The sequence below is a fragment of the Tenrec ecaudatus genome, chromosome X, assembly GCF_050624435.1.
Source record: "Tenrec ecaudatus isolate mTenEca1 chromosome X, mTenEca1.hap1, whole genome shotgun sequence".
Lineage (NCBI taxonomy): Eukaryota > Metazoa > Chordata > Mammalia > Afrosoricida > Tenrecidae > Tenrec > Tenrec ecaudatus.
This window is the reverse complement of record NC_134548.1, coordinates 85,799,778-85,815,270: the sequence shown is the minus strand read 5'-3', so window position 1 is coordinate 85,815,270 and position 15,493 is coordinate 85,799,778. Positions and strand designations below refer to the sequence as shown.

Below are 15,493 nucleotides of genomic sequence, written 5' to 3'. Positions count from 1 at the left end.
TTGGTATTATATTTCCCATCAGCAGCAGCAAGTGGCTACAATCCAGAAAATGATCTTCCCACTACCATCTATCCCTGGTAACTACTTATGATCATTAATTTACAATTTGTATCCCTAGTCTTACCGTTTGTGTAATAGTGATATAATACAGTATTTGTCCTTTTGTGATTGACATTGCATTTGACATAATGTCCCTCAGATTCATTCACATTATATTTGGAAACTCATCATTATTTGTTATACCTGAACAATGTTTTATTGTATGTATTTACTCTAATCAGCATTAAAGAGGTAGCATATAAGCAGCAACTAATGGTATTGAAGGAATAATTCTGAGACGCATTCAAGTCATTAGCCACAAGCAAGGCTCCAGGAGTTGAAGGAATACCGATTGAAATGTTTCAACAAGCTGATGATGCGCTCATTCTTCTATTTCAAGAAATAAGAAAGACAGCCACTTGGGCAACTAACTAGAAGAGATCCATGTTTGTACCTATTCCAAAGAATGGTGACCCAACAGAATGTGCAAATTATAGAACAATATCACTGATAACACATACAAGTAACATTTTGCTTTCACATTGCTTGGATCTACAATCAATGCCCATGGAAGCAGCAATCAAGAGATCAATGACACATTGTATTAGGTAAATCTGCTGTGCAAGATCTCTTTCAGGTGTTGAAAAACAAGGACATTACTTTGAGGATGAAGGTATGCCTGATCCAAGTCCTGGTATTTTCAATTGCCTCATATGTATGTGAAATTTGGAAAGTTAGACATTGAATAAGGAAGACCAAATAAAAATCTATGCATTTGAACTATGGTATTAGTGAAGAATATTGAAAGTACCATGACATTCCAAAAGAACAAACAAATCTGTCTTGGAAGAAGTAAAACCATAATGCTCCTAAAAGGCCAGGGTGGCAAGACTTCATCTCATGTACTTTGACTGTGTTATCAGGAGAGATTAGTCCCTGGAGAAAGACATCATGCTTGGTAAAGTGGAGGAGCAGCCAAGAAAGAGGAATGTCCTTTGCAAGATGGTTAGACACAGTGACTGCATCAATGGGCTCAACCTTAAGAACAACTATAAGGATGGTGCAGAACCAAGTGGTATTTATTTCAGTTATATTTATGGTCACTATGAGTGGTGTACAATTCTGGGTGCATTAGAGAAACAAATCTACAGAAACTCCTGTATAAGAGAGAGTTTTATATAACGGTTAAGTGCGTATCAAGAAAACGTCCCAACCCAGTGCTGCCCAAACCCCAAGTCCAACATTAACCCATGAATCCATGTATCAAACACCAATCCACAAAGTTCTCCTCCATCTCACAAAACAGACGGAATGATGCCGAATGCAGGAGGAAAGCAGAGTCAGTGAATGTGTAAACATCTCAGCGTTGGCAGGGGTCTCCACACGTCTGCTCCAGCACCCAGGGCTTCATCGGAGTAGGTCCATATGGCTTTTCCTCTGGGATGTCTTGCAGGAAGTAAGCTTTGCCAGCTCAAGCAGGGAACTGGCTAAGGAAGCTGCACCCCGGTCCGACCATCAGAAAGCAAGAGACCCGAGAACTCAAAAGGCGTGACTCACTGAGCCATTTATCCCTCCGCCCTTCAATTAACCCCACATGTGTTTATTGGCCAGGTTGGTGCAATAAACTAACTACTTCAAGTGGGAACTGACTTTACAGCATGTAACAACAGCAAAATGTATATACCAAATTATGTTGATCTGTTTATCCATTGGCAGGGACTTAAGTTGTTTTCATCTCCCTTGTTATTGTGATTAGTGTTGCAATGAATTTGTTAGTGTTGTTAGGTACCATCAATAGATTCCAAACGGTAGCAAACTGGTCTCATGCCATTCTTACAGTTATTTTGTTTGAGCACATTGTTCCAACGTGCATAGGTGTACATATATCTGATTGTCTCTTTTGCATTAGATCTCTAGGGTATATACTGACATGGGGGATTTCTGGCTAAAAGTTAGTTCTATGTCTAATTTTTTTTCAGGACGTTCCACACCATGTTCCACAGTGGTTGTAACATTTTTTACAATGGATAATGTGCCAATCTTCAATATCATTTCCCGCATTTGTTGTTTCTAGAATTTTTGTTCCATGTCCTTTTAGCAAGGATGCAATGATACCTCATTGCAGTTTTGATTTGAATCTCTGTAATGACTAATGATATTTTAAAACATATTTTAATTTTTTTTCTTGCACACTTGAATGTCCTGTTTGGTGAAGTGTCTGTTCATGTCTCTTCCCCAGTTTTTAACTGTGTTGGTTTTTGTTGCTGACATGTTGATACCTCCTATGTGTTTTAGAGGTTAAACTCTTGTAAGATATGCTGTTCCAAAAGATTTTTCCCCAGCTTGTAAATTTATCCTTTTACACTTTGGATTCAATTACTTATTTAATTTTATGAGGCTCCAGTTGTCTAAAAAGGAGCCCTAGTGGCACAGCCATCTAAGCATTGGCTAACAGCTAGGAAAGATATAGAAAACCCCTAGCAGCTATGAGGGGAAAAGATGAAGCTGTCCGCTCCCATAATAATTTTAAAAGCCTCAGAAACCCTATGTATGGTCATTATGCGTTAGAATCAACTCGATGGCAGTGAGTTTAGTTTTTGGTTTTAGTTATCTAAAAATGTGACTTCGGATGTTTGTGCATTATTAGTTGTAATGGATAACTCAATTTTTTTTTAATCAAGCTTCAAAGTTTTGTCCCTATGTTTTCTTCCAATAACTTTACAGTTTTAGTTTGAACATTTAGGTCTTAGATCCATTTTGAATTAGTTTTTTTTTTTGAATTCGTTTTTGAAAAGTCAGCATCTGGTTTTTATTTTTTAAATTTTAGTAAGATAAAAATACATTTATTCCTCACTTATCAACTCTCTCATTATCTGACATTTTGCACTTATGGAAACTTTGAAAAATTCTAAAGTGGTGCTTACAGTGATCAGGTCCCACAGGGATTATGCCTGGGCCTGCTTCACCCTTTGCTGGTACTGGTTTAATGACAGACACATAGACCAATGGTATAAAATTGAAATCCCAAAATAAATCCAACCCCCTTTGATAAATTAACTTTTTACAAGCAGCCAAATCTTTTCAATGGAGAATGAGTAATCTTTTCAACAATTGATTTTGACAAAACTGGATTTTCACATGCAAGAAAATGAACAAGATCGATTCCGTACACCATACACAAAAATGTGTTTAAAATGGATGAAAGACTTAAATGTTAAATATGAAACCCTTAAGTTCTTGAAAGAAAATACAGGAGGAAAGCCTTAAGGCCTAATTTTTTTTCCTACAGTAGATTATCAAACACAACAAATGCATGAGCAACAGAATAAACAAACAGATAATCAGACCTCATAAAAGTTAAATACTTAGGTTCTTCAAACGATTAAAGAGACAACCTACATACTGTGGAAAAATCTCTGGAATGACAACAAACTGATAACTAAAATATGTAGAAAACTTCTACAACTTAGCAACAAAAACACAACTCAATCAAGAACTATGACACAAAGGCCACAGGAAAGACACATAAACAGACACTTTACCAAATAATGTATTCCGATCGTTAGCAGACACATGAAAAGATTTTCATCAGAGAAATGTAAATCAAAACCAAAGACATATCATGTCACTTCCACTAGCATGGCACAATTCATTGTGCGTATTCGGAACTTGCACCTGGGTCAAGAGACAGCTGTGCGGACAGAACAAGGGAACACTACATTGTTTAAAAGCAAGAGAGATGTGCATCAGTGTTGCACCCTCTCACCATACATAATCAGACTTATGTTGAGCAAATAATTAGAGAAGGTGAGTTATATGAAGAAGAATGCTGCAACCGGATCAGAGGAGAGTGTATTAACAAACTACAGTGTACATTAGCCTTCAGTATGGATTACAAACAGTTGACTGTAAAACCAATCCTCACAAGGGCACCAATAGGTAACCCCACGATAAATGGGAAAAAATATTTAAGTTGTCAAAGTTTTTCTTACTTGTGTCCACAAATAATGTTCACGGAACCAGCAGTCAGATCAAACGACACTGGTAACTCTGCTGCACAACCTCCTTAGACTGTTGAAAAGAAAGGAAGCTACTTTGAGGACTCAGGTTAGTCTGACCCAAGCCAGGGCGTTTTCAATGGCCTCACATGCCTGTGAATATTGCACTCTGGAATAAGGAAGACCAAAGACCCATCGATGCGTCTGAATTGTGGCGCGGGTGAAGAAAACAAAAGGTGCATGGACTACCAAATGGACAAACAGACCTTTTTGGGACAAAGTACAGCTGCAATACTCCTTAGAGGCAAGGTTGGCGAGACTTTTTATCTCACCTATTGGGACATATTTTCAGGAGAGGGCGATATCTGAAGAAGACATACATTATCTTTGGTCCCGTGGAGGGGCAGCCCAAAAGAGGACGGGCTGTGATGAGACGGGTTGACACAGTGGCTGCATCACTGGGTTCAAACAGAAGACCAAGTTTCTGAGGATGGCGCCGGACCGGGTCTTGCTTCATTCTGCTGTGCTGTGCGTAGGGTCGCTATGGCTCAGAACTACCAACAACATACCATTTCCCATAGTGGTTAAACCATCTTCCGCTTATTTCCCTTCTATTTCTAATAACAGCAACACCACCTAACAACTACAACAGCGGCGTGGCTACAGTTTAAAAACCAAGAAAAAAGCAAATCAAAAATAGCCAATGCTGAAGAAAGTAGAACGCTCACGCCTTGCTGGTGCGAAAGAAAAATGGTATAGCTGTTAGAAAATGTAGTCTGGAGATAGCTCAGAACACTAGATGTAGAGCTGCCATATGGCCCAGCAATTCCACCTCTAGGGATCTAACAGAAGTGACACCAACAGACATATGAATACCTGTGTTCTTCACAGCGCGACTCACTATAGCAAAAACATTAAAATAACCCAAGTGCCATTGATGGATGAACGAATAAACAAAATGTGGTACACACATAAAATGGATTACTACACAGTAATAATGGGGAAAAAGGAGTTCCTAAAACATCTTGGAATATGGAAGAACCAGAAAGACATTATATTGAATGAAATAAGTCTATCACGAAAATAAATATTATGTATTCTGAATTTTATCAAATGCCATGAACAGATAATTACACAGAATCTAATGTTCATTCGTGGTTACTGTCGGTGGGGTAAGGAGAGGAGGTTCTACTCTCTAGATAGCATGTTATTTTTGGTGCTGTGAAAGCTAATACTTACTGAGGGTCAAATGTACACAGCTTGACAAAGGTAAATGACGTCGCTAAAATGTACATAAGCATGAACACAATAAAAAAGGACTTGTTGGAGGAAGGCGAGTGACGGACGTGCCTGGGAAGTTGCAGGCGGGCGGACTCTTCCCCATCCCAAAACCTCACAGGGCCTCAACATGTCGGACAAAAGTGAATTCAAAGCTGAGTTAGAGCATGGGAAGCAGTGGTTGGCCCAAATCAGAGAGAAGAAGAGAAAGGAAGAAGAAAGGGAAAACAAGGATAGTGATCAGAAGAAGGGAGCCGTTGCTCCTGTGTCAGAAGAATCAGATGGTGGAAAAAGAGAAGCATGGGGCTGACTCCAGAATCCCCCATTGTTCCTCCTCCTGTCTCCATCCTCCAAATCTGTGAGCACCCCAAGCCACGCTGGAGAAGGCGCCGCGGGATCTAGGATGCTGCATTTGGGATGCATATCCATCAGTTCTCCAGCTTCACTCAGATTCCGATTTGGGTAGAGGACCTATTAAACTGGGAATGGCTAAAATTACACAAGTTGACTTTCCTCCAGGAGAGATTGTCACATATAGAAAGGAAACTCACACTCCAGGTATGGCTCAGCCCAAAGAAGAGGAAGAAGATGACGTCGTGGCACCTAAACCACCTACCGAACCTGAGGAGGAGAAAACTTTAAAGACAGATGAAGACAGATAGTAACGCTCCCCCTCATAAGCTCACTGAAGAAGTAAAACAACAAATTTTGCACTCTGGGGAATTATTACGTTTCTTTGACAATTCTACAAAAATTGCAGAAAGAGCGCTTTCTGAACAGATTAACATCTTCCTTGACTACAGTGGGAGAGATTTGGAAGACAAAAAAGGAGAGATTTAAGCAGGTGTTAAGCTGTCATTAAATCGATAATTTTTTGATGAGCGTTGGTCAAAGCATCGTGTTGCTAGTTGTTTGGATTTGTCATCTCAGTATCCAGAGTTACTTGTTGCTTCCTATAATAATAATGAAGATGATTCCCACAAGCCTGATGGTGTAGCCCTGATATGGAACATGAAATACAAGAAAACTCCCCCCAGTCTGTGTTCCACTGCCAGTCAGCTATGATGTCTGCTACATTTGCAAAACTGCACCCCGACATTGTTGGTGGTGGTACTTACTCAGGCCAAATCGTGCTTTGGGATAACCGCAACAATAAACGAACTCCCGTGCAAAGGACTCCACTGTCAGCTGCTGCACACACACACACCCTGTATATTGTGTAAATGTACTTGGCACGCAAAATGCTCACAATCTGATTAGCATCTCTACTGATGGAAATATTTGTTCATGGAGCCTGGACGTGCTCTCCCATCCGCATGATAGCATGGAGCTGGTGCATTAGCAGTCAAATGCAGTAGCTGTGACATCTATGTCCTTCCCTGTTGGAGACGTCAACAACTTTGTGGTTGGGAGCGAAGAAGGCTCCATGTACACAGCATGCCACCACGGCAGCAAAGCTGGGATCAGTGAAATGGCTGAGGGGCATCAAGGACCAATCATGGACATCCATTGTCATGCAGCAGTGGGTGCAGTAGACTTCTCACATCTTTTTGTCACTTCCTCATTTGACTGGACAGTAAAACTGTGGACAACTAAGAATAACAAGCCTCTGTACTCATTTGAAAATAATTCAGGCTATGGTTATGATGTGATGTGGTCACCCACCCACCCAGCCCTATTTGCCTGTGTGGATGGAGTAGGGACACTGGATTTGTGGAATCTCAATAATGGTACAGAGGTGCCAACTGCCAGCATTTCTGTCCAGGACAACCCTGCTCTGAATCGTGCAAGATGGACCCATTCAGGAAGGGAGATTGCCGTGGGTGATTTTGAAGGACAGATTGTTATATACGATGTGGAGAGCAGATTGCTGTCCCCTGCAATAATGAGTGGGCCTGGTTTGGCCGCACTCTCGCTGAAATTAACGCAAACCAAGCGGCCGCCGAGGAGGAGGAAGCAGCCGCTCGGATTCCTGCTTAGTTCCTGCAGTGAGAGACACAGCCTTTGTAGATTGGGGACGCCGCTAAGTAGATCCTATGAGTATGTGCATGCTTCTGTCTCAATGATAATTAAAAGGAAACCGCGTGGATGTAATGCCGCAAACATATCTTACAGTGCCCTTTTTATAGAACATGCATCTGGTTTGGCATTTGTGTCATTTTTAATACAGCTGACTGACTTTACAAAATGCAGCCTTTTCTGAATTCTTATATACAGTTATATATTTCATATTAGTTATCCTTTTGAATTCTTTTCAATTTACAACACTATTGCAGCTCTTTCTAAAGGACAGATTATATAAGTTCTGCATATTTTTAAATGGTCGCAGTTCTCTGTTAAACTAACCGTAATGTATAGGAACATTGTCTCGCCTTCACCTTGGCATGCATACATCTACCCAAGTTCCACCCTAATGTCCCTTTTCATCTTTATAATTCACATGGTAACGATCTATAAATAAAAAAACAAATATGCATTAAAAAAGGACTTGTTGGTAACTGGTATCGCCTATATAATTTTGGAAAAAACACATAACCTAAAATATATATGGGGGTCCATATTTTTGTAAGATGGCATGTATGCATATTAACAAAGCCCTCTGCCATTGCATCAGTCCTGGCTCATAGACTGTAAATCTTCCCAGGAGCAGAAAGCTTCAATCTTTTTCCTGAAGAGAGGAAGTTTCAGATAACACCCCAATGTATAACCCCCCGAGGTATCCTTTAATATAGATGTCTACGTAGGTAGATACTGTGTATTTAAGCATATGCATATGTATCGAGGTATAATCATAAGTGCAGATATTTATAATCATATGCACATATATGCACGTATATAATAAATCACATAGAAGTTATAGTTATTAATACCTTTAAGGCATAACCAAACAGTTTAAGGGATTAGTTTCCTGGTTTTGAGGATTATAGCAATAATTTCATGGAGTAATTGAGTCAATTTGCATAAAGTAGTTCATAAAGTTATGCTCTGTATCCAATTTGATGAGTAGTTCTTGGGGTGTTAAAATTTTGGGAGCAACCATCTAAGATGCAGTTAAAAGAGCAAAAGAGAAAGGGAACCAAACATTCAAAGAGAAAACTAGTTTACAGGACAAATAGTCTATACACAGCATGGTTTCATCTATCCTTAGTCCAGAAGAACTACATGGTGCCCGGCTAATACTACCAATCATTTTAACCAGGGTCAGAATGGATGAGCCTTGATAGAATAGAAGGAAAATAAAAAATAGAACATTAAATTTCTTAAAAACAACAACAACAACAACAGAATTTTACTGGAATGGTGGGGAACATGGGCTTCCACAAGACTATTTCCCGGAGATGCTCTTTGAATCTTGACCACTGTAGTTAAATGATTATTTGGTGGTATGGTCATGCTGAGCCAACTCCCAGACCTGGAAAGGAACCCCAGCCTCCTCAGCCATGTCCTCTGCTTCCCTCTGCCTGTGGACCATGGACCCCTCAAAGTGAGTGAGCTGTTTGCCTTTATGAAAATGTGCAAGCAAGACTGGAGCCTACTGTACACGGAGGAAATGCGCTTCCTGACTGAGTGGGTAGAGAGCATGGGTGGTAAAATACAACCTACTACTCATAAAGGCAAAACAGAAGCAAAAACAGATGATAGGAAGACGGAAGAAAAGATAGACAAATGATCCACCAAGTCAGGAAAGTGACCTACAAATTGACAGTGAAAGTGAGATTGCACTGGATAATTATGCTCCTCAAAAAATGGGAGATGAAACTGTAGATATAACCAAAGAGATGTTGGATCAGGGAAGGAAAGCATTTTGGGAAACTCATTATGGAAACAATCGTACAAGTTTGTTTGCAAAATTGAACTATGGAATGATATGACATATGTAGTAACCCCCGGGTAAGAACAAATTAATAGGAAAAAATGAATCCAGAAATGGGTTTGGGGCAGTAAATCCTATCTCCAAAGTAAGAACAACTAGTTCTTACATCAAGGCCCTGCTCCATACTCACCTGCAGGAAGAAAACACAGAAGATATGGATGCTATAGCAAAATGTGGCAAAGAACTCAGATCAGTGGTTCTCAACCTTCCTAATGCCGCAACCCTTTAAATATCTCACGTTGTAGTGACCCCCAACCATAAAATTATTTTTGTTGCTATTTCATAACTGTAATTTTGCTACTGTTATGACTCATAATGTAAGTATCTGATATGCAGGATGTACTTTCTTTGTTACAAATTGAACATAATTAAACACAATTAAAGCATAGTGATTAATCACAAAATAAAATGCAATTACATATTGTGAAATATTTTTGCGTTTTCTGATGGCCATAGGCGACCCCTATGAAAGGGCAGTTCGACCCGCCAAAGGGGTCACGGCCCACAGGTTGAGAACCACTGATCTAGATGGTGTCCAGCTATCAGATAAAATAGTACCTGGGGCCTTAAAAGCTTGTTTCAAAACACGCAGCCATCTGAGTGAGATGTCAATTAAGTCCACATGGAAAAAGCACACCATCTTTAGTCACCGTAGGATGGCAAACCACATAATCCGCAGTGGAAGGAAGGACTAGTATCAGAGCCTAAATGTGCGAATCTGGAGTACAGAAGACTATGGTTGATGGTGGGAGCCCTTCATTAGTGGTACTACATAGGAAATAATCTTTGGAGAACTCCTCTCTACAATTGTGGGAGGGGAAGAAAGTGGTGACTAAACGGAGAGCTCTGGAGAGATGAATAAAGAAGATCAAAGCCATAAATCTGCCTTGACCAGTAAAAACTTGGTCAGTAGATTCCCCCCTATGATGCAGGCTGGACCTGATCGGGTTTTCAAAATTTTCTGTATTTTTTACTTGTATTGTTTGGCTTGGTTTTTGTTTGTTCATATTACAGTATATCTCAGATGTGTCATGTCACTGGGGTCACACTCTTTTGAAATTGTCCTATGTGATTTTCCATTTTTCGATAATATTAAGCCCAGGATTGATGAACCTATAGATGCAGCAAGTAGAATAAGGGTTTCGGGGGGAGGTGGGTAAGATGATGGATGGGGGGTGGGGCTCGGGGAGATGATGTCAAGGAGCCCAGGTGGAAAAAGAACATTTGGCAACTGATGGTGGTAGCAAGTGTACAATTCTCCTCGATGTGATTGAACTATGCAATCATTATCTATATTGCAATCATTATATATATTAAATATATATATATATATATATATTTTTAAGAAAGTGGCTGCCATTGATGCCCTAAATGATGGCGAACCATAGAAAGCTATTGATCTATTCACTGATGCCATCAAACTGAATCCTCACGTGGTCGTTCTTTATGCTAAGAGAGCCAGAGTCTATAGCAAATGAAAGAAACCAAATGTTGTTACCACAGTGACAACGCCATTGAAATCAATCCCAGTTCCATTCAGCCTTACTCACAGACTTCTGGGCCATTTGGAAGAAGCCGCACATGATTTTGCCCCTGCTTGCAATCTGGACTAAGAGGAAGATGCTAGTTCAATGCTGAAAGAAATTCAGTCAAGGGCCTAGAAATTTGCAGAACCTTGAAGAAAGTATGAAGAGCAAGAAAGGAAGAATGGAAAGGGTTAAGAAAGCCCAGGAAGAACAAGAAGGAGCACAGAAGGAGGAAGGAGCTAGACAACAATCAGGAGCTCAGCATGGCTCCTTTCCAGGTGGCTTTCCTGGGGGGATGGCTGGTAATTATCCTGGAGGAATGCCTGGAATGGGAGGGGGTATGCCTGGAATGGTAGGAATGCCTGGGCTCAATGAGATTCTTAGTGATTCAGAGGTTCTTGCCACCATGCAGGATCCAGAAGCTATGGTGGCATTGCAGGATGTGGCCCAGAACTCAGCAAATACGTCAGAATACCACAGTAACCCTAATGATATGAATCTCATCAGTAAATTGTCAGCCAAAATTGGAGGTCAAGCATAATGCTCTTTTAACAAATAAAGCCCTTGCTGAAGGAAAGGAAACCTACAGTGTTGGATGTATGTCACAATAATACAAACCCATTTACCTCTGACCTTCTCCTCAAGAAAGCTAGGGTACTGTGAAGACTACTCACCCTGGGACCCCAGTGCCACGGGCACATTTTACAGCTGTTTATCATTAGGATAGTCATTCAGATAGTGTTTTCCTTTTACGCAGTACAAACTTTAAACACTTTAAGTCTTGCAAATACCTAAAGCGAAAGGGTGTCACTAATAATCATTTTGGTTTTGTTCCTTTGAATTGGTTGGATAAAAAAAGATAATGTAGGGAAGATTTATCACTCAAACTTGAGCAAAATAAAGGTATATCAAGCAGAAGCAAATAAAACTCATTTAAATGGATAAAATTTATTATTGTTTGGATTTAATACATATATCACATCATTCCATAGTGCAATTGTTAGGTAGCCCAACATGGACAGGGGAGTTGTCCCTCCCATGCCTGCGCAGGCCCCCTACAGGAGATTGGGAAGGAAATCCGGCAACCATTAGCCACCCATAAAGACCTTAATTGGGCATGCTCCAATTCAGCACACACACACACACACACACACACACACCCTCCAGCCATGTGGGCGTTACACCTGGGTGGCCCAAACTAGACTCAGGTGGGCTTAATTCAGCCAATGGAGTCAACCTTTACCTTCAACCACGCCCCCCAGTCAGAGGTTTGAAATACCCTGATGGTAGGACACCGGGCCCTTCTCTCCCTTAACCCTGCTCCTGCGACTGTTCAGGCATGCTGCATACTCTCTGGCTTCTGTTCAGCAAATGTGGGCACGCAGGCCCATGAGGTTGCCCCTGTTCAGTTGTGAACCCCACTGTGGCTTCCATGTGGTTTGGCATGCTTCCCTGTAATGGTGTGTATTCTTTTCAGACTGTAAAACCTGAAACCTCCCTAACCTTCATAACCCCTCACTTGGATTACAAACAAGAACTGAGATATCCACACAACAAACCTCACACAATCACATCAAGCAGAATGTACAGTTGCTACCACTATCAGTTTACAAACATTTTTCTATATGGGCTCCTTGACATCGTCTTCCTTTTACCCCCCCTCCCCCAACCCCCTTATTCTATTCACTGGCTCTATAGGTTCATCAATCCTGGGTTTCAGATACCAAAAATGGAAACACATATAGCACAGCTTCAAGAGGGTGACCTCCACTGACATGACACCTCTGAGATACACTCTAATGTAAAAGAACAAGAATCAAACAAAACAATACAAACAAAAATATAGAACATTTTGGAAACCAGATCAGGTCCAGACCGCATCGCGGGGGGATGGCTAACAAAGTTTTAGCTGTTCAAGTCAGATTCATGACTTCGATCCTCTGTACTCCCCTCTTCCAAGCACTCAGTTTAGTGACCGCTTTCCTCCCACCCTCAGTTTTAGCTAGGGAGGGTTCTCAGAGGCTTATTTCCTAGATGGTTCCACAAATGAATCTTGTGTACCCACTGCATAGGTGGCGAATTCGGGCATTTTGACTTGTTTTTAAGTGCTCTATTTCTTCCTAAATAAATTTCCTTCAATGATTAATATCTTGGGACCACCAGTATTGTGGTAGGACCTCTGTAAGCACTGGGTGTGTTTGGCAGAGCATCAACCGACCTTAGATTTTAATGAGGTGAGCCATTTTGCAGATTATCTGTAAATCTAACACTGGTGAGGGGATGGGTTTTTTTTAAAATACTTCACTGTAGTTTGATTACTTATTCTGTTCTTGTCCAATGTATAAAATAAATTTTCAGATTATTTCCACATAAAGGAAAATAATAAATTTGCTCACAAAATAATGAATAACCCCCAGCAAGCATGGTGGAACTAAAAAAAATCACCTATATGAGAACAAACATTCACAATTACTTCAAAATAAAGATGAGAGCATAGGGGTAAGAAAACAAAATTAATTAAATGAAATAGCTAGACTGGAAATAATAAAAATTCTCACATATTATGAAGAATGTCCAATATCACTGACAATTTGTATGGAAATCATTGGATTAGAACCTAAACTGCCATATAAACCACCCAAAATATGATAAAATATTATTATACTAAGAGAAAAAACAGTTATAACACATGAAGTTTGGAAAATCATACCAAAGAGAAGTCACAAGAGTTTGAAAGTGGGGATAGGACATGGAAGACTGAGGGCAGGCAGGAATTGAAGCAAAAGACCTCAGACCCCATTTTTATGATGACCTGGCCTATAGAATCCCTAATGACAAATGTCCTTTCATTTTAAATATAGTCGTGAGCTGGTAATCCTGGTCATAATGTCAAAAAATCAGAGTGTATTTGCTGTCACCTCATGGGAAATCAATGTATAACGTGATTCTTAAGATCTCTTTGCTCTTCTTGAGAGCTAAAAATTATGAACATGAGAATAATAAATTCTCTATGATACTAACTTGTCAGCATCTCTTTCGGTTTCATTTATTCATCTATTGGCTACCTGGTTCTTTCTCATCACTGTCAAATGATCTGTTCACCCAGATTTTCCACAGACTTTTCAGCTGTGGCCTTAAGAAATAATATCAAATCCAGGAAATCAGATTAAAAGTCAGTTTAGCTAGAAATCCCAGAAAAATCAAAGTCAAGTTGGCAAAATGAAGAAATAATCATTTATCCAGACCTATGAAGTTACCAAGGGATTTTTCATTTGCCAATTCTTTATTAGGCTTCATATAGTCTTATAAATGAGGTGTTGGTGGACGTCCCCTCACAGTAGGGTCACAAGGAAGGGACCAGTGAGCCAAGGTGCAGTATAGCACCCACAAAACTCACACTATTCCTCTAGTTTTTTAATGCTTCCTTAATCTCACTATCATGACCCAAGTTCTGCCTTACAATTCTTCTGCTACGGTGAAGCATGTCATGTACACTGGTACAGATAAGAGTTCTAGACACACAGAATCCAGGACAGATACATCGGAAGAGTAATGGGAGTAGAGATACCGTGAGGGTGAGGGGAAGGGGGTGAGAAGGGGGAGAAAGGGGGAACCGGTTGCAATGATCTATGTATGACCTTCCTCCACCCTCCAGGGAGACATACAACAAAAATATGGGTGGAGGGAGACAGTTGATGGTATAAGATAAAAAATCATAATAATTTGTAATTTATCAAGGGATCACAAGGGTGGGAGTGGGGGAAGAGGAACTGAAATCAAGGGCTCAAGTAGAAATAAAATGTTTTGAAAATGATGGCACCATATGCACAAATGTACTTGATACAATGGATGTATGGTTTGTTTTAAGAACTGTAAGAGCCCCTAATAAAATGATTTATTTTTCAAAAGGAATGGGGTGTTAGATTGATTTGAGATCACATATACTCTAATAAGTTCCTTCTTGAAGACACAACAAAGGTGCATTTTAATTGCTAATTGATCTTACAACATAATTTAACCTAACAACTGAAATTAACCTACTTTCATCTAATTTTACCTGAGCCTCTCTAGAGTTTTTTAATCTATAGGCCCTCCAATAAAGGCAAAGTTAAATAAATAACTGACCAAATGTAACCGCAAGATAAACTAAATATATTTTACTGCATTAATACTATTTAAAGTCAAGTTGTAGTTACAACTGCATAATTGTTTAGGTGTTAATGTTACTTTGCTCACATAAAAAAGTTTCTGTAATTAGAGACGTATTTTAACTATGTAAAATGGAAACTATGTAGAATAAAATAAAATATGGAACAGTAAACAAAACTAAACAGACATTTCACAAAAGAAAACTAATTTATTGATATATTCTATGTCAACTTCGTTAACAGACTTTATTAAATAATTTGGTGTCATAATATTAAGTTTTCATCACTTTAAGAGCCAAGAGCATAAATAATAGTTTACATATAATTTATATTTACAAGAAATGGAAAAGAAAAAACACCATAGGAAACAAAAAGATTATTAATACTTTGATTGTTAATTGATCTTACAACATAGTGTATTTTAATCTAACAATTGAAATTTACCTACTTTCACCTAATTTTATCTATCTGAGTCACATTAGAGCTTTATCATCTAGGACAATTCAATGCATATGTATGTATTTTTTTAACTTTAGATTATGGAGAAAAAGTAATGACAACATTGAGATTCATTTCTATCAATGTTGTTTTGTTTTATTTTTTAAATTAGTTCCTAATCCATGTACAGAT

The 15,493-nt window shown here is 39.4% G+C and overlaps 2 pseudogenes; both read left to right on the top strand.

The window, feature by feature from the left end:
- The first annotated feature begins 5,445 nt into the window (after positions 1–5,445).
- LOC142434225 (cytoplasmic dynein 1 intermediate chain 2 pseudogene) lies at positions 5,446–7,295 on the top strand (annotated as a pseudogene).
- Positions 7,296–8,700: 1,405 nt separating this feature from the next.
- Positions 8,701–11,256, top strand: LOC142433476 (hsc70-interacting protein pseudogene; annotated as a pseudogene).
- Positions 11,257–15,493: the final 4,237 nt, after the last annotated feature.